We start from the raw sequence: 24258 nt of genomic DNA, 5'->3' as shown, positions 1-24258 counted from the left end.
TATGACAATATGGGACTGAAATGAAAGGTATTTGAGAGTAGAAAACGAATTTGATATCCAGATTTGGAGCCAAATGTTTTGGGGTACACCCTAACGCGCCCCTAAACTGAATTTCATTTTCGTTGGGAATAAAGAACGAATTTGATATCTATTTTCAGTGCAAAGTTCTGGTGGCCGCCCCAGCCCCAAAACACCCTCCAAACGGTTTAAATTTACCGCTCATTGTAATATGGTGTCAAAATTAAAGTGATTTGGAAGTGCAGTACGAATTTGATATCCATAGTTGAGTCGAAATGTCTGAGGTGCCATCCCTCGCCTAATGAAAACATTACCCTAGGGAAGAACTTTACCACCAGGAACCGAGAATGGGCAAATTCTCACAAATCAATGAGTGCTTTCCGATTCCGCTTTGCCGATGTTCTCGCCAGGATTCGAACGCGTTCAGCGTCATAGGCTACAATGGCTCCAATTGGATATCCGCATTCAGGGCGAAGTGGCCCCACCTTAAAAAGATATTAGATAGTTAAAGAAGGCGCAGCGGAGCGGGCCCGGTTCGGCTGGCAAAGTATATATATTCTTGATCAGCGTAAAAATCTAAGACGATCTAGCCATGTCCGTCCGTCTGTCTGTTGAAATCACGCTACAGTCTTTAAAAAAAGAGATATTGAGTGAAACTTTGCACAGACTCTTTTTTTGTCCATAAGCAGGTTAAGTTCGAAGATGGGCTATATCGGACTATATCTTGATATAGTCGCCGTATATATCGATCCGCCGATTTAGAGTGTTAGGTCCATAAAAGCCACATTTATTATCCGCTTTTGATGAAATTTAGGACAGTGAGTTGTGTTAGGCCAGTCGACATCCCACTTCAATTTGACCCAGATCGGTCCAGATTTATATATATCTGCCATATAGACCGATCTCACGATTTAAGGTTTTGAGCCCATAAAAGGCGCATTTATTGCCCGATGTCGCTGTAATTTGAGACAGTGAGTTAAGTTAAGTCCCTCGACATACCTCTGCAATTTGGCCGAAATCGGCTCAGATTTTGATATAGCTGCCATATAGACCGATCTCTCGATATAAAGTTTTAGGCCCATAAAAGGCACATTGAGAGTCCGATTTCGCCGAAATTTGGGACAATGAGTTACGTTAAGCCCTTCGACATACTTCTGTAATATGGCACAGATCGGTCCAGATTTGGATATAGCTGTCATATAAACCGATGTCCCGATTTAAGTTTTTGAGCCCATAAAAGGCGTTTTTATTGTCCGATCTCCCTGAAATGTGGGACAGTGGGTTGTGTTGGGCCCTTCGACGTTCTTCTTCAATTTGGCTCAGATCGGTCCAGATTTGGATATAGCTGCCATATAGACCAATCTCTTAATTTAAGGTTTTAGACCCATGAAAGGCGCATTTATTGTCCGATTGCGCCGAAATTTGGGACAGTGAGTTAAGTTAAGTCCCTCGACATACCTCTGCAATTTGGCCGAAATCGGCTCAGATTTTGATATAGCTGCCATATAGACCGATCTCTCGATATAAAGTTTTGGGCCCATAAAAGGCACATTGTTAGTCCGATTTCACCGAAATTTGGGACAGTGAGTTACGTTAAGCCCTTCGACATACTTCTGTAATATGGCACAGATCGGTCCAGATTTGGATATAGCTGCCATATAGACCGATATCTTGATTTAAAGTCTTGGTCCCATTAAAAGCGCATTTATTGTCCGATGTCGCCGAAATTTGGGACAGTGAGTTATGTTAAGCCCCTCGACATACTTCTTCAATATGGCACAGATCGGTCCGGATTTGTAGCTGCCATATAGACCGATATCTTGATTTAAAATCTTGGTCCCATAGAAGGCGCATTTTTAATCCGATTTCACAGAAATTTGATACAGTGACTTATGTTAGGCTTTTCGACATCCGTGTCATATATTGTTCAGATCGGTCTATATTTGGATATGGCTACTAAAAGGGCCAATATTTTGTTATACACAATTGATCAATGACTTGTACTTATTAGTATTTGGTCCAAATCGGAACATATATCGATATAGCTGCTATGGGGGCATAAATTATGATTTTTTCACCGGATTTGATGAATGGTGGTTTACGTATATACCCGAAGTGGTGGGTATCTAATGTTCGGTCCGGCCGAACTTAACGCCTTTTCACTTATTTTATCCTTCTTCTAAATAACAGCCAAGCATACAGGCAGAATAGCTACTCGTATTTTCAACACTTAGATGTATATCTTTGCCAATATGTAGCGAAGCAATAATTTATGGGTTATAGTAACGCAAAATTACGTTTCCAACTTACAAACGTTGATTTCATTTGGCCACAGTAATTGCTTTTCTAACACTTTGTTGACTTTATGTTAATCAGTTGACATAGTTGCTAATTTTGTAAGTGTAACGCCTTACCAAAGGTAAACCCAGCAAAAGTTTTGGGTAAGAGTACCTAAGGCTTCTGTTATACTCAACCAGCATAGAATGGGATAGAAGACTAGTTGTGTCATTCTGTTGGAAAACACCTGGAAAATTTTTGCGTAATATCAAGTAAAATATTGACGTACTACAATTTAGGAAAAATTCCTTAATATTAAGTTCAAATCGTTACTACAGAAGGAGGCCGACTATCCGGCGCTCCCATCTGGTCACTATTTTTACAGCATATCTAGCACTTGCACATACTCCGAAAGCCTGGCAGGAAGCAAGGGTGGTATTTATATCCAAGCCCGGCAAGGCAAGTTGTGCAACATCAAAGGCCTACAGACCTATAAGCCTTACGTCCTTTGTATTCAAAACCATGGAACGCATTGTGGATATCATGATAAAGAGTAGGATATCCAGCGAACTGCTTGCATACAAACAGCATGCCTATATCAAGGGAAGGCTGGTGAAAACTGCTCTACTGGGGGTTTAGCATAAAATAGAAGAATCCTTCGATGCTAAGATGTACACATTGGCGGCATATATTGATGTGTGACCGGGGGGACCAGCTCCTTAGAGACTGATTAAACCATATGCTAAGGAACAGTTGGTAAAATTCTTGGACCCATGCCACAAATATAAAAGAGAAAGTATCATAGGGCACGCCACAGTGGGACATTTTATCGCCGCTCCTATGGGTGACCATTCTAAATAACTTTTTACGGATGCTGACTGAGGAGGGATTTAACCCGATGTTATAATGCTTCTAAGGGGCAAGGTTTCGAACAAGGTATACAGAAGGGCTGAAAAGTTCTTTCCGATGGCATACGACTGGGTTTGCCTAGGGGTCTCAATGTTAACCCAAAATAGACTGAAATCTGCCTATTCACGAGGAAGACAGAGGTGGACCTTTTTGACGCACCACGAGAACGATTTTGAAATCTGACAAGGTCAAATACTTAGGAGTGATCTTGGACAGGAAACTTAATTGGAAGTGTCACATTCGGGAGTGTACTGAGAAGGGATGTTGGGCACTATATAGATGGGCCGAAGGCCCGAAATGGTGCCTGAATCCGGGGATAGTCCAATGGCTCTACAGGAGCGTGATGAGACCAATACTTGCTTACGCCTCAGTAGTTTGGTGGACTGCGATGGAGAAAAAGTGCAACGTAAGGATAATACAAAAGGTTCAGAGAACATGTTGGCATAGGCGGAGCGATTAGAACCATGCCCACTGGGGACTATTCTAGTTATATGACCCATTGATATACAGATTTAGTGTGAGCCAGCCACTGTGGATATGAGACTTAAAGCGATGGGAGAATGAATAGAGGACTGGAGTAGATCATATCATCGTGGTATAATCGAGGCGACAATAGGAAATCCAGATGGATTAGAAGAGTTTCCCGATCGGATACCGGAGATGACACTTGAGGTCGAGTGCGAGGTACTGCTGCCAGCGGCACACTCTTGGATTGACGGAACTCTGGTATTACCATTTGGGCAATCATGCCAAACAGATGGATCAAAGCTAGAGAACAGATTGGGCCTGGGACTCTACATAGAGAACCCAGAAACTGAGATCTGTAATAATGCTCTGTATGACACATTCTGGATTCCTTGAGGGAGGCTTTTGGTGCCCAAATACGGATGTTGCGGCTCTTTTCATGGAGTAGAAAATGGTTTGCCATTGCATTGGTATACTATCTTTACAAACACCTACAATTTGCTAGATCAAATCGAGGGCGCAAACTGATTCAACCTAGATTTGAATCTCAAATCACTGAAAGGCAATTTATTGTAAACAGTATTCGTCTCTGGAACACCCTCCCATCATATATACAACTCATAAGCAATGCTATCGAATTCAAAAAGGAGCTACATGATTATTATAAGTAGAAATTGTATGTAGTCTAGTAGTATAAGTTATAATTAAATTATTTATTTATTTTTTTATAAGTTATAGTTTATAATGGAATTAATTGATGAAACTGCACTGTTGTGAACCAGCACAGTAAAATATAAGATATAATCTTGTTGTGCTTGGTGTTAAATAAATGAAATGAAATGAAATGAAATCGGGATAGAGAATGCCTTCTTCAAGCAATTGAGTCAGCCGAGTGGAGTATGCCATTGTCACTTGATGTGTTTGCAGCTTTCCGATGTCTAGCTTTCGTGCTGTGTCAGATAGTACGTTTTTCGCCACACTAGGAGGTGTGCGAACCTTTGCTGCAACAAGGTAATCTGCCGAATCTATATTCGCCCTTCGGATTGATTGTACATCTAACTCGCTGGTTGAATGCCTTCCATCAATTACAGCATGATTTGGTTTTTGGTGATTCGATCGTGTGGCAGGCACGTGGCCGTGTGAATCCTTTGATGTTGGAATCTAGTGCTCATTATCCGAAGTTTCTTCGTGTAAGCTAAATTTTCCGACTGTTGGGTCAAAAATATATTTCTTCCCTATTTTCTCATTAAAATGTTCCAGAACGCCATCTCTCGGTGTTGTTGTGGAGCCCTACCCAAGCCATTTGTACATTTAATTTAACAAATCTTCTAATTGAGTTTAAACCAGTAAGAGCGTGCTAAGTTCGGCCGGGCCGAGTCTTATATACCCTCCACCATGAATAGCATTTGTCGGGTTCTGTGCGCGGTACCTCTTTTAAGGCAAACAAAAAATATTGAATATGAACTTTTTTGCTATTCGAGCTATATCAAGTTATAGTCCGTCTCGGACCATAAGTGAATGTTGAACATTGTAGAAGTCATTGTGTAACATTTCAGTTTTATTCGGATAAGAATTGCGCCTTGTAGGGGCTCAAGAAGCAAAATCGGGAGATAGTTTATATAGGAGCTGTATCAAGCTATAGATCGATTCAGACCATATAAGATATGTATGTTAACGGTCATGAGAAAAACCGTTGTACAAAATTTCAGCCACATCGGATGAGAATTACGCCATCTATAGGCTCAAGAAGTCAATATCCCAGATCGCTTTATATGGCAGCTATATCAGGTTATGTACCGATTTGCACCATATTTCGCACAGTTATTGGAAGTCATAACAAAACACGGACGAGAATTGCGCCCTATAGAGGCTCAAAAAGTCAAGTTCCCAGATCGGTTTATATGACAGCTATACCAGATTATGAACCGTTTTAAATCATACTTAGCACAGTTGTTGGAAGTGATACCAAAACACTTCGTACAAAATTTCAGTTAAATCGGACGAGAATTGCGCCCTCTAGAGGCTCAAAAAGTCAAGACCCAAAATCGGTTTATATGGCAGCTATATCAAAACACGGACCGATTTGAATCATACTTAACACAGCTGTTGAAAGTGATACCAAAACACTACGTGTAAAATTTCAGTCGAATCGGACGTGCATTGCGCCCTCTAGAGGCTCAAGAACTCAAGACCCAAGATCGGTTCATATGGCAGCTATATCAAAGCATGGACCAATTTTAATTATACCTAGCACAGTTGTTGGAAGTGATACCAAAACACCACGTGCAAAATTCCAGTCAAATCTTCTTCTGTCAGTTATCAGCTGTTAGTTTTAGCTTGCTTTAGAAAAAAAGTGTAAAAAAAGTATACTTGATTAAAGTTCATTCTAAGTTTTATTAAAAATGCATTTACTTTTTTTAAAAAGATCCACAATTACTTTTTGGGCAACCCAATACTTTAAGGGGTCTTATACACATATTTCGAGGTGTTACAAGCAGAATGACGAAATAAGTATACCCCCATCCTATGGTGGAGGGTATAAAATTCTTTAGTTATAGTTAACAAATCCTAAAATTTAGTGTATTATAACTTTAATTTCAGTTCAACAAATTTGTATAGTTAGTAAATTTTTTTAACTATTAAAATTTTACATTTGCTTTTGAATTTTTTTTGTTAATTTTGCTGGGTTATCTATGAAGCTACGCATTGTGCCAGCACCCTATATACTCAACACCAAACTCACAATTACATTCGTATACCCATATACATTTACATATATACGAATTAGTTTAAAATTAATTCTATGCAGTTAGTTGTTTGTTAATTCATTCCTATACAAAAAGAACTTTTGTTCAATCATAGTCAGTAGTACTGGCTCAGTATACAGCGTAATTTTGGTGGTTTGTACGAGGTTCATCAATTAAATAAACTCAGTCAGTCATTTATTCAGCTAGTCAGGCAGTCTGTCAGTCGGTTTGAGCAAAAGCAGAAGAACTTTGCTGTCTGCCAACAAACAATCGACATAATTTATGCCTATGCGGTTTGTTGCTTACCGATTCCTTTGAAGTTTTCTTTCTTTTGTCAAATAAGTAGGTCTAAGACCGAATGTGACTGTGCTCATTTGCCCAGATGCCTCAAGTGGTGTTGGGTGCATGTGCTTGTACAAATTCTAAGTCTCGCGTACTAAGCAAATGCTCATGCAAGTGTAAAGGTTTGAAGACGAACAACACAAATGTAGCGCCTTTTACAATTGGAATGCGTGTTGCAAAGAGTTGGTCAGTCCAAAGTAATGAATGACCCACACTCTCTTGCTTGATTTGTTAATTATGCATACACGAAATGTTGCAATTAAGGTTGTTTATAAATAATTTGTTCTTGATTCTTTCATACAGGCCAAGGTTGTTGAGAGTTTTTGTAATAGGGTTTTCCAATCCTTACATAGGAATGGAAGAATGCCTTAAGGATTTTCTTAGAAATATTTGAAGGGAATTAAAGCAATGGATGATGATGATGATGTAGCAAAAGTAGGAATAGCTTGGTTACAATGGCCGAAAAAAATGTTTAGAAAACATCATAGAAATTTTGTCTTTAAAAAAATTTATAGAAATGTAGTCCTAAGAAGATCTTTGACTATAAAATTTTAAAGAAAATATTCTAAAAATTTTGTCCTTAGAGGAAATTTTATAAAAGCAAGTAAAAGAGTGCCAACTTCGGTCAGGATAAATCTTATAGCCCGATATCTCTTATAGCCATACAAAGGATAATGGAAAAGAATTGCAAAGCAATTGGAACTATACCAGGTTGTGGACCGATTCGAAGTAGTACAAGTCATTGTGCAAAATTTTACTTAATTCGTATAGGAATTGCGTCCCATAGAGGCTCAAGAAATAAAATCGTGAGATCGTTTTATATGGGAGCTTTATCAGGCTTTAGCTTTTTGTAACACACATATTTTTTTGAGAATATTTCATTAAAATATTAACTCAAAGGAAATTTTTAATAATATTGGGTTGCCCAAAAAGTAATTGCGGATTTTTCATATAGTCGGCGTTGACAAATTTTTTCACAGCTTGTGACTCTGTAATTGCATTCTTTCTTCTGTCAGTTATCAGCTGTTACTTTTAGCTTGCTTTAGAAAAAAAGTGTAAAAAAAGTATATTTGATTAAAGTTCATTCTAAGTTTTATTAAAAATGCATTTACTTTCTTTTAAAAAAATCCGCAATTACTTTTTGGGCAACCCAATACTTTGCTTAATTTTTTTTTAAAGAATAGATGTTGGTCATTACAGAGGCCACCGTAGCGCAGAGGTTAGCATGTCCACCTATGACGCTGAACGCCTAGGTTCGAATCCTGGCGAGACCAGAAAAATTTTTCAACGGTGGTTTTCCTCTCCTAATGCTCGCAACATTTGTGAGGTACTATGCCATGTAAAACTTCTCTCCAAAAAGGTGTCGCACTGCGCCACGCCGTTCGGACTCAGCTATAAAAGGGAGGCCCCTTATCATTGAGCTTAAAACTTGAATCAGACTGCACTCATTGACATGTGAGAAGTTTGCCCCTGTTCCTTAGTGGAATGTTCATGGGCAAAAATTTGCAAAATTTTTTGCAAAATTTGCAAATTTGCATTAGGGAAATATTCATTAAAATTTGGTTTTTGGAAAAAAATTTTACTAAATTTTTGTTTCTAGAAAAATTTCATTGAAATTTTGTTTTTTTTAGAAAAATTTCATAAAAATAGTGTTTTAAAGCCAATTTTTATACCCTCACCATAGGATGGGGGTATACTAATTTCGGCATTCTGTTTGTAATTACTCGAAATATTCGTCTGGGACCCCATCGTCGTGACATTTTATGTCGATCTAGCCATGTCCGTCTGTCTGTCGAAAGCACGCTAACTTTCGAAGAAGTAAAGCTAGCCGCTTGAAATTTTGCACAAATACTTCCTATTAGTGTAGGTCGGTTGGGATTGTAAATGGATCATATCGGTCCATGTTTTGATATAGCTGCCATATAAACCGATCTTGGATCTTGACTTCTTGACCCTCTAGAGGGCGCAATTCTTATCCTTCTGTCTTTCGAAATCACGCTAACTTTCGAAGGAATAGAGCTAGCCGCTTGAAATTTTGCACAAATACTTCCTATTAGTGTAGGTCAGTTGGGACTGTAATGGCCATATCGGTCCATGTTTTGATATAGCTGCCATATGAACCGATCTTGGGTCTTGACTTCTTGAGCCTCTAGAGGGCGCAATTCTTATCCGATTGGAACGAAATTTTGCACGACGTGTTTTGTTATGTTGTCCAAAAACTGTGCCATGTATGGTTCAAATCGGTCCATAACCTGATATAGCTGCAATATAAACCGATGTTGGGTCTTGAGTTCTTAAGCCTCTAGAGGGCGCAATTCTCGTCCGATTTAATTGAAATTTTGCACATAGTGTTTTGTTAGCACTTCCAACAACTACACTATGTATGGTTTAAATCGGTCCATGTTTTGATTTAGCTGCCATATAAACCGATCTGGGGTCTTGAGTTCTTGAGCCTCTAGAGGGCGCAATTCTCTTCCGATTTAACTGAAATTTTGCACTTAGTGTTTTGGTAGCACTTCCAACAACTGTGCTAAGTATGGTTTAAATCGGTCCAAAACCTGATATAGCTGCCATATGAACCGATATTGGGTCTTGAGTTCTTGGGCCTCTAGAGGGCGCAATTCTCGTCCGATTGAATTGGAATTTTGCATGTCGTGTTTTGGTAGAACTTTCAACAACTACACTATGTATGGTTTAAATCGGTCCATGTTTTGATATAGCTGCCATATAAACCGATCTTGGGTCTTGACTTCTTGAGCCTCTAGAGGGCGCAATTTTCGTCCGATTTAAATGAAATTTTGCACGTAGTGTTTTGGTAGCACATCCAACAACTACGGTAAGTACGATTTAAATCGGTTCAAAATCTGGTATAACTGTCATATAAACCGATCTTGGGTCTTGAGTTCTTGAGCCTCTAGAGGGCGCAATTCTGATTCGATTTGGCTGAAATTTTGCATGAGATGTTTTGTTATGACTTTCAATAACTGTGCAAAGTATGACTTAAATCGGTTCATAATCTGGTATAGCTGTCATATAAACCGCTCCTGGATCTTGACTTCTTGAACCTCTAGAGGGCGCAATTCTCACCCAATTTGGCTGAAATTTTGTACAACGGCTTCTCTTATGACCTTCAACATACGTGTCCAATATGGTCTGAATCGGTCAATAGCTTGATACAGCTCTCATATAAACCTATATCCCGATTTTGCTTCTTGAGACCCTACAAGGCGCAATTCTTATCCGAATGAACTGAAATATTGCACAATGACTTCTGCAATGTTCAGCACTCATTTATGGTCCGAATCGGAATATAACTTGATATAGCTCCAATAGCATAACAGTTCTTGTTCAATATTCTTTGTTTGTCTAAAAAGAGATACCGCGCATAGAACTCGACAAATGCGATAAATGGCCGAGGGTATATAAGATTCGGCCCGGCCGAACTTGTTTTCTTTTCAACTCACTTAGAAACACAACTTTTTCAAGTGCAGTTGCAAAACAAAGCAACGACCACCATTAACAATTTTTGTTATTTAGTTCAATTTATAGGCCAATCTCCTATCGCCATTAATTGTTATGGGTTAAAAAGAATTTGAATTTGTTTTGAGGTTATTCTTTCATATAATTGACATCATGACAGCGATGCTATACTCTTGACAGACTTATCGTCGCATTTTATGACTCACTTGGATTTGTTTAGTCTAGTATAGAGATTTAATGAGCAAATGATGTCGCCTAACGCGGTGATAAGAACTTTAGCACACACAAAGCTGGTCATAGGATTTGAATAAATAAATCATAATCCTCTAAAAAAAAACAAAAAACAAAAACAATTCCCACGGCAATGCAAATCTTAGGTTCAGCCTTGAGGATTATCCATCGAGAAAATAGACTGCAGCAATTTTTCATTTTCCTGGGCACACTTCCATCAAAAATTATGGGCTTATAATTTGTATTTAAATATATTTTGAAGACCATTATTAATCAGACCAAGTTGCTGCAGCAACCAACTTGGCATGGAAATCAGCAATCACAAACCAAAAAAAAAAAAAAATCTACAAATTTAAATTCAAAGGGGAGTCATTCATTCATTCACAACAAATCACCCAAAATTGACTTATAGTGCACTTTGCTCTACTTTAAAGGCAAGTTATAGCAGCTTAAATTTTTTGCTTTTGTGTTATAAAATTAGAATTCGAAATGTTTAACAAGGCTATGAGAAAGCATCGTATAGCATGTGTACTTTGTATGGATACCACCCATGAAAAAAAGTCTTTCACCATGAGAACACCCAGCTAGCGAGCCAGTCAACCAAAACTGGCCAGCTGACACTTGTTTTCACGCCCGTCAATGGCCACCATTTCTTGCCATTTCATTTTTGGAAAACTAATTTTAACCATAAAGTCAATACTTTAGGAATGCTGCAGCATCAGCGCCACTCATTTGCCATGACGAAGAGAATGATGTCATAATGAAATTTGAAAACTATGATGTCCGCGACCAACTAATAAATTTTATAACAATTAGCTGAAAAATTTGTATTTTTTCCACAAAATTTAAAATATTTCATTACTACTCAAGCAAATCTTCAATAAGACTTACATATACCCCCACCCATCCCCCACAAAGAGTACAACTATAGCTTCAATGATTTTTAGTTTCTCACATTTATTCTTTGATCCAATTCTTGGTGTTTTTTTTTTATTTTCATTGAAAAGACCTTCAAGTCATTCCATGACTTTACCCCAATGCCTAATGAAAGCAATATTTCGTAAATAAGCGTTAAATATGTCTTATAATTAAATTAATTTAACTGTGAAATAAGCCAAATAAACAATTACTAATAGAACTTGTTTGTTTGTCATCATTAGAAGCATGAGTCTGCATCATTTTTTTTTTTTGTGTAAAGCTTCAATTGTATGGCCATTGAAAGGAAAAGTATTTTCAAAAGGCACGTACGAAATCATTCAATAGGAAATTCATAAGAACATAGATCAGCAAGAATGAAACAAGAATTGCTGACAAATAACATTTATATAATAATTTTTATAGCAAAATTAACTTTTTTTATAGAAAAAGTTGATAATGAAGTTTTCTTATAGAAAAAAGTTCAAAATGAACTTTTCTTAAAGAAAAAGTTCATAATGAAATTTCATGATAAACTTTTCTTAAAGAAAAAGTTCATAATGAACTTTTCTTAAAGGAAAAGTTCATAATGAAGTGTTCTTAAAGAAAAAGTTCATAATGAACTTTTCTTATAGAAAAAAGTTCATAATGAACGTTTCTTATAGAAAAAGTTCATAATGAACTTTTCTTATAGAAAAAGTTCATAATGAACTTTTCTTATAGAAAAATTTCATAATGAACTTTTCTTATAGAAAAAGTTCATAATGAACTTTTCTTATAGAAAAAGTTCATAATGAACTTTTCTTATAGAAAAAGTTCATAATGAACTTTTTCTTATAAAAAAGTTCATAATGAACGTTTCTTATAGAAAAAGTTCATAATGAACGTTTCTTATAGAAAAAGTTCATAATGAACTTTTCTTATAGAAAAAATTCATAATGAACTTTTCTCATAGAAAAAGTTCATAATGAACTTTTCTTATAGAAAAATTTCGTAATGAATCTTTCTTATAGAAAAAGTACATAATGAATCTTTCTTATAGAAAAAGTACATAATGAACTTTTCTTATAGAAAAAGTTCATAATGAACTTTTCTTATAGAAAAAGTTCATAATGAACGTTTCTTATAGAAAAAGTTCATAATGAACTTTTTCTTATAGAAAAAGTTCATAATGAACTTTTCTTATAGAAATGAACTTTTCTGATAGAAAAAGTTCATAATGAACTTTTCTGATAGAAAAAGTTCATAACTTTTCTTATAGAAAAAGTTCATAATGTACTTTTTCTATAAGAAAGATTCATTATGTACTTTTTCTATAAGAAAGATTCATTCATTCATAATGAATTTTTCCTATAGAAAAAGTTCATAATGAACTTTTCCTATAGAAAAAGTTCATAATGAACTTTTCCTATAGAAAAGTTCATAATGAACTTTTCTTATAGAAAACGTTCATAATGAACTTTTCTTATAGAAAACGTTCATAATGAACGTTTCTTATAGAAAAAGTTCATAATGAGCTTTTCTTATAGAAAAAGTTCATAATGAAAGTTTCTTATAGAAAAAGTTCATAATGAACTTTTCTTATAGAAAAAGTTCATAATGAACTTTTCTTATAGAAAAATCTCATAATGAACTTTTCTTATAGAAAAAGGTCATAATGAACGTTTTCATAGAGAAAGTTCATAATATATAATGAATTTTTCCTATAGAAAAAGTTCATAATGAACTTTTCCTATAGAAAAAGTTCATAATGAACTTTTCTTATAGAAAAAGTTCATAATGAACTTTTCTTATAGAAAACGTTCATAATGAACGTTTCTTATAGAAAAAGTTCATAATGAGCTTTTCTTATACAAAAAGTTCATAATGAAAGTTTCTTATAGAAAAAGTTCATAATGAACTTTTCTCATAGAAAAATTTCATAATGAACTTTTCTTATAGAAAAAGGTCATAATGAACGTTCTCATAGAGAAAGTTCATAATAAACTTTTCTTATAGAAAAAGTTCATAATGAACTTTTTTTATAGAAAAAGTTCATAATGAACTTTTCTTATAGAAAAAGTTCATAATGAACTTTTCTTATAGAAAAAGTTCATAATGAACTTTTCTTATAGAAAAAGTTCATAATGAACTTTTCTTATAGAAAAAGTTCATAATGAACTTTTCTTATAGAAAAAGTTCATAATGAACTTTTCTTACAGAAAAAGTTCATAATGAACTTTTCTTATAGAAAAAGTTCATAATGGACTTTTCTTATAGAAAAAGTTCATAATGAACTTTTCTTATAGAAAAAGTTCATAATGAACTTTTCTTATAGAAAAAGTTCATAATGAACTTTTCTTATAGAAAAAGTTCAGAATGAAAAAAGTTCATAATGAACTTTTCCTATAGAAAAAAGTTCATAATGAACTTTTCCTATAGAAAAAAGTTCATAATGAACTTTTCCTATAGAAAAAAGTTCATAATGAACTTTTCCTATAGAAAAAAGTTCATAATGAACTTTTCCTATAGAAAAAAGTTCATAATGAACTTTTCCTATAGAAAAAAGTTCATAATGAACTTTTCCTATAGAAAAAAGTTCATAATGAATTTTTCCTATAGAAAAAAGTTCATAATGAACTTTTCCTATAGAAAAAAGTTCATAATGAACTTTTCCTATAGAAAAAAGTTCATAATGAACTTTTCCTATAGAAAAAGGTTCATAACTAACTTTCCCTATAGAAAAAAGTTCATAATGAACTTTCCCTATAGAAAAAAGTTCATAATGAACTTTTCCTATAGAAAAAAGTTCATAATGAACTTTTCCTATAGAAAAAAAGTTCATAATGAATTTTTCCTATAGAAAAAAGTTCATAATGAACTTTTCTTATAGAAAAAGTTCATAATGAACTTTTCTTATAGAAAAAGTTCATAATGAACTTTTCTTATAGAAAAAGTTCATAATGAACTTTTCTTATAGAAAAAGTTCATAGTGAACTTTTCATATAGAAAAAGTTCATAGTGAACTTTTTATATAGAAAAAGTTCATAGTGAACTTTTCATATAGAAAAAGTTCATAATGAACTTTACTTATAGACAAGTTGATAGTGAACTTTTCTTATGGAAAAAGTTCATAATGAACTTTTCTTATGGATGCGATGTCCAGTCCATCTGTCGATAGCGCTCAAACTTTCAAAGGAATGAAGCTTGGCGCGTGAAATTTAGGATTGTAAATGCGCTACATCGGTCCATGCGTTTATATGGCTGCCTTATAAACCTGTATGGGTTCTTGACTTCTTGAGCCTCTAGGGGGCGCAATTCTTATCCGATTTGGCTGGCATTTAGTAAGAGGTGTTATGTTATGAATTTCAACAACTGTGCCATGGGTTCATAACCTGATGTTATTGCCACATGAATTACTGTTACCTCCCGATTTGATTGAAATTTCGCACAAGTTTTAACCTCCAACAGCCGTACCAAGCAAGGTTAAAATAGGTTTAAAACCCGATATAGCTGTCATATGAACTGATCGCCCAATTAGATTCTTGAGCTTCTATAGCGCGCAATTACTATCCTTTGACTTTCAATATTCGTGTAGAGTATAGCCTCAGTCGGTCCAAAAGCTGATATAGCTTCCACGTAAACCGATCTTCCGTTTGCACTTCTTGAGCCTCTTGAGAGCGCAATTTTCATCCGACATTATTATCTCCAACATCCAAGTCAAGTATGACCAGAATTGTTCCATGACCTGATATAGCTTCAGTAGCATTGCAATTCTCGTTTCTATACCCACCACCGAAATGTGGGGGTATATTCGACACATCGAAATATCCATTTCCGACCCTATAAAGTATTTATATATATATTCTTGATCAGCGTAAAAATCTAAGACGATCTAGACATGTCCGTCCGTCTGTCCGTTTATCTGTTGAAATCACGCTACAGTCTTCAAAAATAGAGATATTGAGATGAAACTTTGCACGGAGTCTTTTTTTGTCCATAAGCAGATTAAGTTCGAAGATGGGCTATATCGGACTATATCTTGATATAGCCTCCATATAAACCGATTCGCCGATTTAGAGTCTTAGGCCAATAAAAGCCACATTTATTATCCGATTTTGCTGAAATTTGGAACAGTGCGTTGTGTTAGGCCCTTCGACATCCTTCGTCAATTTGGCCTACATTGGTCCAGATTTGTATATAGCTGCCATTTAGACCGATCCTCCGATTTAGGCTCTTAGGCCCATAAAAGCCACATTTATTATCCGATTTTGCCAAAATTTGTGGCAGTGAGTTGTGTTGGGCCCTTCGACATCCTTTGTCAATTTAGTTCAGATCGGTTCAGATTTGGATATAGCTGCCATGTAGACTGATCCTCCGATTTAGGCTCTTAGGCCCATAAAAGCCACATTTATAATCCGATTTTACTGAAATTTTGGACAGTGAGTTGTCTTAGGCCCTTCGACATCTTTCGTCAATTTGGCCTACATCGGTCCAAATTTGGATATAGCAGTCATATAGACCGATCCGCCGAATTATGGTCTTAGGCCCATAAAAGCCACATTTATTATCCGATCTCGCCGAAATTTGGGACAGTGAGTTAAGTTAAGTCCCTCGACATACTTCTGCATTATGGCACAGATCGGTCTAGATTCGGATATAGCTGCCATATAGACCGATCTCTCGGTTTTAGGTTTTGGGGCCATAAAAAGCGCATTTAATGTCCGATGTCTCCGCAATTTGGGGCAGTGATTTGTGTTAGGCACTTCGACATCCTTCTTCAATTTCACTCAGTTCGGTCCAGATTTGGATATAGCTGTCATATAGACCGATCCTCCGATTAAAGCTCTTAGGCCCATAAAAGCCACATTTATTATCCGATTTTGCTGAAATTTGGGACAGTGAGTTGTCTTAGGCCCTTCGACATCCTTTGTCAATTTAGTTCAGATCGGTTCATATTTCGATATAGCTGTCATATTGACCTATCCTCCGATTTAGGGTCTTAGGCCCATAAAAGCCAAATTTATTATCCGATTTTGTTGAAATTTGGGACAGTGAGTTAAGTTAAACCCCTCGACATCCTTCTTCAATTTCACTGAGATCGGTCTAGATTTGGATATAGCTGCCATATAGACCGATCTCTCGGTTTAAGGTCTTGCGGCCATAAAAGGCGCATTTATTGTCCGATTAAGCCAAAATTTGGAACAGTGATTTGTGTTAGGCCTTTCGACATCCTTCTTCAATTTCACTCAAATCGTTTCAAATTTGGATATAGCTGCCATACAGACCGATCTCTCGATTTAATGTTTTGGGCCCATAAATGGCGCATCTATTGTCCGATGTTGCCGAAATTTGGGACAGAGAGTTAAGTTAAGTCCCTCCACATATTTCTGGAATTTGATCAAGATTTGCATATATCTGCCATATAGACCGATATCTCGTCTTGGCCCCAAAAAGGGCGCATTAATAATCCGATTTAATTGAAATTTGACACATTGACTTATGTTAGGCTTTTCGACATCCATGTTGTATATGTTTCAGATCGGTTTATTTTTAGTTATAGCTTCTAAAACGACCAATATTTTGTTAAACACAATTGTACAATTACTTGTACTTATTAGTATTTTCTCCACATCGGATCATATTTCGATATAACTGCTATGGGACATAAGGTATGCAATTTTCACCGGATTTTGATGAAAGGTGGTTAACATATATACCCGAGGTGATGGGTATTCAAAGTTCGGCCCGGCCGAACTTAACGCCTTTTTACTTGTTTACATTTTTTTTGCCTATAAAGACATGCCGGGCAAAGAACTTGACAAATGTGATCCATGGTGGAGGGTATTTAAGATTCGGCTCTGCCGAATTTGAACGCTTTTATTTGTTCTTTTTTACCTTCTTCTAGGAAAAAATTTCATCCTTACTTATTCTTTGTTGCCATCCTTTTCTTCAATAGTTCCCTATCGTCTATAAGTGTAGGCATTTCTCCATTGTATATTCTTCGTGCATTGTGTCATCGTTGTATTTCGGGTGTAGGGCACAAAACCAATTTCCTTTGATACATATTTGAATAACACAAGCAAACACGTAAAATAGTTTTTATAGCCAAAGCGGATCAAATATTTTGGCCTTTCGCCTGCCATATGGACATATTGAAAAGCTTTCGAAAAGCTAAAGCCACAAGTTTTTTTTTTTTTATAATGAGAATAGTAAGGGAATGTTAGCTAGGAATATGAATGAATAGGCCCCAAAAGTAGTATTTGCCAATAGTTTGGTGGGTGGATGAATTTGAGTATTATTTTAATTAGATTTAAAATCAAAAGTGTTGGCCGCCTTAACAATGACTAATACCAAAGAGGAATTATTGGGTTGCCCAAAAAGTAATTGCGGATTTTTTAAAAGAAAGTAAATGCATTTTTAATAAAACTTAGAATGAACTTTAATCAAATATACTTTTTTTACACTTTTTTTCTAAAGCAAGCTAAAAGTAGCAGCTGATAACTGACAGAAGAAAGAATGCAATTACAGAGTCACAAGCTGTGAAAAAATTTGTCAACGCCGACTATATGAAAAATCCGCAATTACTTTTTGGGCAACCCAATATAAATAAAGATAAAAAGTATATTTGTTATGGATTTTGGTGCTTAAGGCAATAATGTTTTTTTTTTGCATTTCCTTAAAAAAAGCTTTAACTAATGGTTAGTAATTTACCAAACATTTTTTATCAAATTTCTCAAAACATTCCAATGTAAGCTGCTTGCTCATCATTGTTATGCGCCTCTCTGTGAGCATTTTTGGAGTGCACGTTTTAAACACAACAAAAACTGTAAACGCTGCTGGAATTTACAATTGGTTGTTAATTGACTTTTAATTAATTGCTCCATTAACTATTGCCATAACGTCTGTGGCTATGCCTATGGCCATTTTAGATGCTCCCAATAGTTACAACATTTCAGTTCATTAAGTTTCAGATGTGTGGCCAAAGATTGCTTAATTTTTTGCCCAAAAGCAATCCATCAACAATTATTCTAATCAAGACATTGGCCCATGTATCCAATGGGTAAAATTTCCCAAGTGGAAGAGATAAAAACATATTTCCAATCGAAACTAATGTATTCTCAATAAGTAGTAATAGGAGACTTTCTAATTAACAAAAACTATTTGTGAGCAAGCATACCATTGACTTAGATTTAGGCAATATACCAATATGTTGCCTAAGCAAGGAAAATGTATGTCATAGGGTGTGCTTAATATGCTAAGCATATTAAGTTTTTCAATTTGAATATCTCCCCTTTCCAAATGATGTCCTTCACTTAGCAAAACCTATTTGGTATTGTAGACGAAACATGTTGTTTAGATTTTGTAATTGAGTATTTTTTTTAATAGTTTTCAATCTTCTGTTTTTTTCTTGTTTCTTTTTTTTGTTGAAGAACGTCAAACTTGGAAAATGCCAATTTTCATTTCTTTCTCATTTTCTTAGAAAAACGGTCTCATAAAGTTTTGTGAAATGTGTTTTGTGTTTTAAACATCAAAACATTAAAGATATTTTTAAACAAAAACACAAATTTTTGTCGACATCATCGACATTTTCGAATGTCAGCTATGACCCACATCTGTTTGCTAGTGTTGTGGCCGATTTTAGAATTATTTTCAAAAAAAAGTCTGTATTCATATTTTGAGGAAAAAAAGTGCAAATTGTGTTAGTTTTTCAGTTTTAATGGAGAAAATAAACACAGATTTAAATTCTATTCAAACTTGGCTATCAGATTGTAGCGATGACAAGGATATTTTAAAGTTGAAATCTGTTATTATACCCACCACCATAGGATGGTGGTATACTAATCTGCATTTTTAATAAAACTTAGAATGAACTTTAATCAAATATACTTTTTTTACACTTTTTTTCTAAAGCAAGCTAAAAGTAACAGCTGATAACTGACAGTAGAAAGAATGCAATTACAGAGTCACAAGCAGTGAAAAAATTTGTCAACGCCGACTATATGAAAAATCCGCAATTACTTTTTGGGCAACCCAATATATTCTTGATCGCCTCGACGTTCTGAGTCGATCTAGCCATGTCCGTTTGAATTGTTCAGCCATCTCGTTGAGAGATGTGCGTTCTCCAGGGATTTAATGGCTGTCTGAGAAGATATTTATGCCGATGGCCTAGCCAAATTATAGGCATGCGAAGAAAGAATAGGTTCGGCCTTGTCCCTAAGACTCGAACCAGATGTCTTCGTCAAAAGCCCCTGCTGACCAGTCGTCTGTGGGCTAAGGGAACCTGGAGCAGTCGCTCCACCAGTCGAGGTTTCAGAAGCAGACAACATGCTACGGCCTGATGCCACTACCGCAGATGTTGAATCTCTGGAGTCCATTCTAAGCCTACTCCCGGGCTCTAGATCTGCCGCTCCACTCGAAACAGACGCAGACCATTGAGCGGCTAATGGATACCACTATCGTAGCTATCCTGGAGTGACTTAAATTCTTTAATTTTTCCTAAGAATAAGGAAAAATTTTAAACTTTGGACCATTGTTTTTCGTGTTTCTGAACAAAGGACGGGTTTTTACATAAAAAAAACGAGTGAGAAAGCGCTAAATTCGGCCGGGGCGAACTTTGGTACCCAACACAACTCACTGTCGCAAATTTTTAGGAGGCCAAGATTTTAAATCGAAAGATCGGTCTATATGGCAGCTATATCCAAATCTGAACCGAGCTGGACTAAATTGAAGAAGGACGTCGAAGGGCCTAACATAACCCACCGTCCCAAATTTTGGCTTAATCGGACAATAAATGCGCCTTTTATGGGCCCAAGATCTTAAATCGAGAGATCGGTCTATATGGCAGCTATATCCAAATCTGAACCTATCTGTGGCAAATTGAAGGAGGATGTCTAGTGCCCTAACACAACTCACTGTCTCAAATTTCAAATTCGGACAATAAATGCGCCTAATAATGGGTCCAAAACCTTAAATCGAGAGATCGGTCTATATGACAGCTATATCCAAATCTGGACCAATCTGAGCCACATTGAAGATGGACGTCGAAAGGCCTAATACAAATCACCGTCCCAAATTTTAGCTTAATCGGACAATAAATGCGACTTCTATGGGACCAAAACCATAAACCGAGAGATCGGTCTATATGGCAGCTATATCGAAATCTGAACCGATCTGGGCCAAATTAAAGAGGGATGTCGAAGGGCCCAACACAACTCACTCTCCCAAATTTTGACTAAATCGGACAATAAATGCGCCATTTATGGGCCCAAGACTTTAAATTGTGAGATCGGTCTGCATGACAGCTATATCCAAATCTGGACCAATCTGAGCCGAATTGAAGAAGGATGTCGAAGGGCCTAATATAAATCACTGTCTAAAATTTTGACTAAATCGGACAACTAATGCGCCTTTTACGGACCCAAGACCTTAAATCGAGATATCGGTCTATCTGGCAGCTATATCCAAATCTGACCGATCTGAGCCAAATTAAAGAAGGATGTCGAAGGGCCTAACATAACTCGCTGTCGCAAATTTTGTCAAAATCGGACAATATATGCGTCTTTTATGGGCCCAATACCTTAAATCGGTCTATATGGCAGCTGTATCCAAATTTGGACCGATCTGGGCCAAATTGAAGAAGGATATCGAAGGTCCTAATATAACTCACTGTCTTAAATATCAGCAAAATCGGATAATAAAGTGGTTTTTATGGGCCTAAGACCTTAAATAAGCGGATTGGTCTATATGGGGGCTATATCAGGATATAGTCCAATGAAACTCATCGTCAAACTTAACATGCTTATGGAAAAAAAAAAAGAATCTGATCAAAGTTTTAGCTCAATATCTCTATTTTTAAAGACTGTAGCGTGATTTCAACAGACAGACGGACGGACTGACATAGCTATATTCGCTTAAATTTTTACAAAATTTATATTCCCCCATCCTTCGGTGGTGGGTGTAAAAATCGTCGCATTTATTTCTATAAAATAAATATTTCAGCGAATTTTCAGAGATTTCCTTATGTGAGGGCGCATTAAAATGGCATTTAGCCTTGTTTAACTTTTCTATGCGTTTTCCCCCTTATTTGTCATCATAAAAAGTTGTGGTGGTGGTGTGAAAAGCTGCCTATACAAATGTTGGCTTGTGAAACTTCACCTGCCGTTTGTTGTTGTGTGGTTCATTTGCGTTAAGCGGAAACAGGTGATGTTCTCACCCATTATGCTGTCATTCTAAAGTGTAGAAGGTCAGCAGCCACCAACAGCAAAAGCAGCAGCAGCAGCTACAACAATAACATGATTATGTCAACCAACCACGTGAATTACATTGGTTACATGGTCCCCATACCACTTACAACTACTACTGCTGCTGCTGCTGCTGCTGCTGCTATAGCTTGATCACCATGCGAACCAACACAAATGTATTCTAATTCTGTTTGTAGCAGTCACGTATGTAAGTGATGGTAATATAAACAGACCTCCTCCTTAGAAGCTCTCATACAAATAGGCTGTTGGTTAATAGGGCTCTCTCTCTCTCTCTCTCTCCAAACATGTGTGAGCGAGTAATAACTTAGAAGGTATGTTGTTGTTGTTTTTTTATTAATGTCTTATTGAAATACATTTAAATTAGAATTTAATATGCCATATAGGGCAGACACCAGGGCTGTCAAACCTGTTATTGGCCTACTAGACAGAGTTGGATTTATAAATCAATGCTATGAGAGAAAAGTGAGTAGCACCACGCTATGATCATATATGTAGATTGGTGCCCATCAGAACAATATTTTGTTTAGAATCAGCAATCAACCAGTCGTACTTATGATGTCATTATTAAAAGCCGGCTTACACTATTTCTACTACCTTCGGCATGAATGAAGTCAGCAAAGTTAAACTTCAACTCAAAATATCAACAAATAGACATGATGTTTGTCAATAAATTAACATGTTTGTTATTTGGTATATTGTTGGTATGGATTTTGATTTAATGGATAAAATGCATGGCAGCAGCAATGGCAATGTTATTATTTATTTAAAATTCTATGAAAAACTTGTTTCGCTGAGTCGTTTGCAAATTGTTTTTATTAATTATATTCATTGCAATGTTGTGATTGTGGCATGAGTATCTAAACAATGAAACATTAACCAAGCGAATTGAGTAAGACTATGTAAAACTATAAATGACAAGATATAATAATAAATTGTTTTTTAAGTTTATGGTTAAAAATAAACATTTATTATGCAGTTATCTTTCAATCATTAATTCTAAAGGAAAAAGGCGAAACAAGTAAAAGCGTGCTAAGTTCGGCCGGGCCGAATCTTATATACCCTCCACCATGGATCGCATTTGTCGAGTTCTTTCCCGGTATCACTTTTTAAATAAACAAAGGATACAAGAAAATAATTGCTTTGCTAATTGAATTTTGGGAGACAACAGTAGAAGTAAATGTGTAAAATTTCAGCCAAATCGAATAAGAATTGGGCCTTTTAGGGGCTCAAGAAGTACAATAGGGAGAACAATTTATAGGGGAGTTGTAGTAGGCTAAAGACCGATTCAGACCATATTTGACACGTATGTTGGAGGTCATGGAAGAAACCGTTGTACAAAATTTCAGCTAAATCGGATAATAATTAGGCCCTCTTGAGGCTTAAGAAGTCAAGATCCCAGATCGGTTTATATGGCAGCTATACCAGGTTATAAACCGATTTGAACCACATTTGTCACAGTTGTTGGAAGTCATAACAAAACACCTCATGCAAAATTTCACCCAAATCGGATAAGAATTGCTCCCTCTAGTGGATAAAAAAGTCCAGATTCAAGATCGGTTTATATGGTAGCTATTTCAGATTATAGACCGATTTAAACCATACTTAGCACTGTTGTTGGAAGTCATAACGAAACACGTTATGCAAAATTTCAGCTAAATCGGATAATAATTAGGCCCCCTTGAGGCTCAAGAAGTCAAGTTCCCAGATCGGTTTATATGGCAGCTATACCAGGTTATAAACCGATTTGAACCACATTTGTCACAGTTGTTGGAAGTCATAACAAAAAACCTCATGCAAAATTTCACCCAAATCGGATAAGAATTGCTCCCTCTAGTGGATAAAAAAGTCCAGATTCAGGATCGGTTTATATGGTAGCTATTTCAGATTATAGACCGATTTAAACCATACTTAGCACTGTTGTTGGAAGTCATAACGAAACACGTTATGCAAAATTTCAGCTAAATCGGATAATAATTAGGCCCTCTTGACGCTCAAGAAGTCAAGATCCCAGATCGGTTTATATGGCAGCTATATCAGGTTATAGACCGATTTGAACCATATATGTCATAGTTGTTGGAAGTCATAACAAAACACCTCATGCAAAATTTCAGCCAAATCGGTTAGGAATTGCGCCCTCTAGTGGTTAACAAAGTCCAGATTCAATATCGATTTATATGGTAACTATTTCAGGTTATGGATCGATTTGAACCATACTTAGCACAGTTGTTGGAAGACATAATGAAACACGTCATGCAAAATTTCTGCTTTCAGATAATAATTAGGCCCTCTTGAGGCTCAAGAAGTCAAGATCCCAAATCGGTTAATATGGCAGCTATATCAGGCTATAGACCGATTTGAACCATATTAACAAAACACCTCATGCAAAATTTCAGCCAAATCGTATGAGAATTGCGCGCTCTATTGGCTCAAGAAGTCAAGATACCAAATTGGCTTATATGGCAGCTATATCAAGACATGGACCGACAGGGTCCATTTACAATCCCAACCGACTTACACTTATGAGAAGTATTTGTGCAAACTTTCAAGCGGATAGCTTTACTTCTTCGAAAGTTAGCGGTTATGATCCTTCCTGACCATATTCGCAATCTACTCCCGAATACCTTTCATTT

The 24258-nt window shown here is 36.1% G+C and overlaps 1 protein-coding gene and 1 long non-coding RNA gene across 2 annotated transcripts in view; one reads left to right on the top strand and one right to left on the bottom strand.

Annotated features, from left to right (window-relative positions):
* Positions 1-24258, bottom strand: part of LOC106091485 (uncharacterized) — a 109441-nt gene that overhangs the window by 31600 nt on the left and 53583 nt on the right. The window lies entirely within an intron of this gene.
* Positions 1-24258, top strand: part of LOC131997886 (uncharacterized) — a 124344-nt gene that overhangs the window by 54384 nt on the left and 45702 nt on the right. The window lies entirely within an intron of this gene.

Source organism: Stomoxys calcitrans, chromosome 1 (genome assembly GCF_963082655.1).
Source record: "Stomoxys calcitrans chromosome 1, idStoCalc2.1, whole genome shotgun sequence".
NCBI classification, from domain to species: Eukaryota; Metazoa; Arthropoda; class Insecta; order Diptera; family Muscidae; genus Stomoxys; species Stomoxys calcitrans.
Note: the sequence above shows the minus strand (reverse complement) of the source record. Positions and strands in the feature narration are given on the sequence as shown.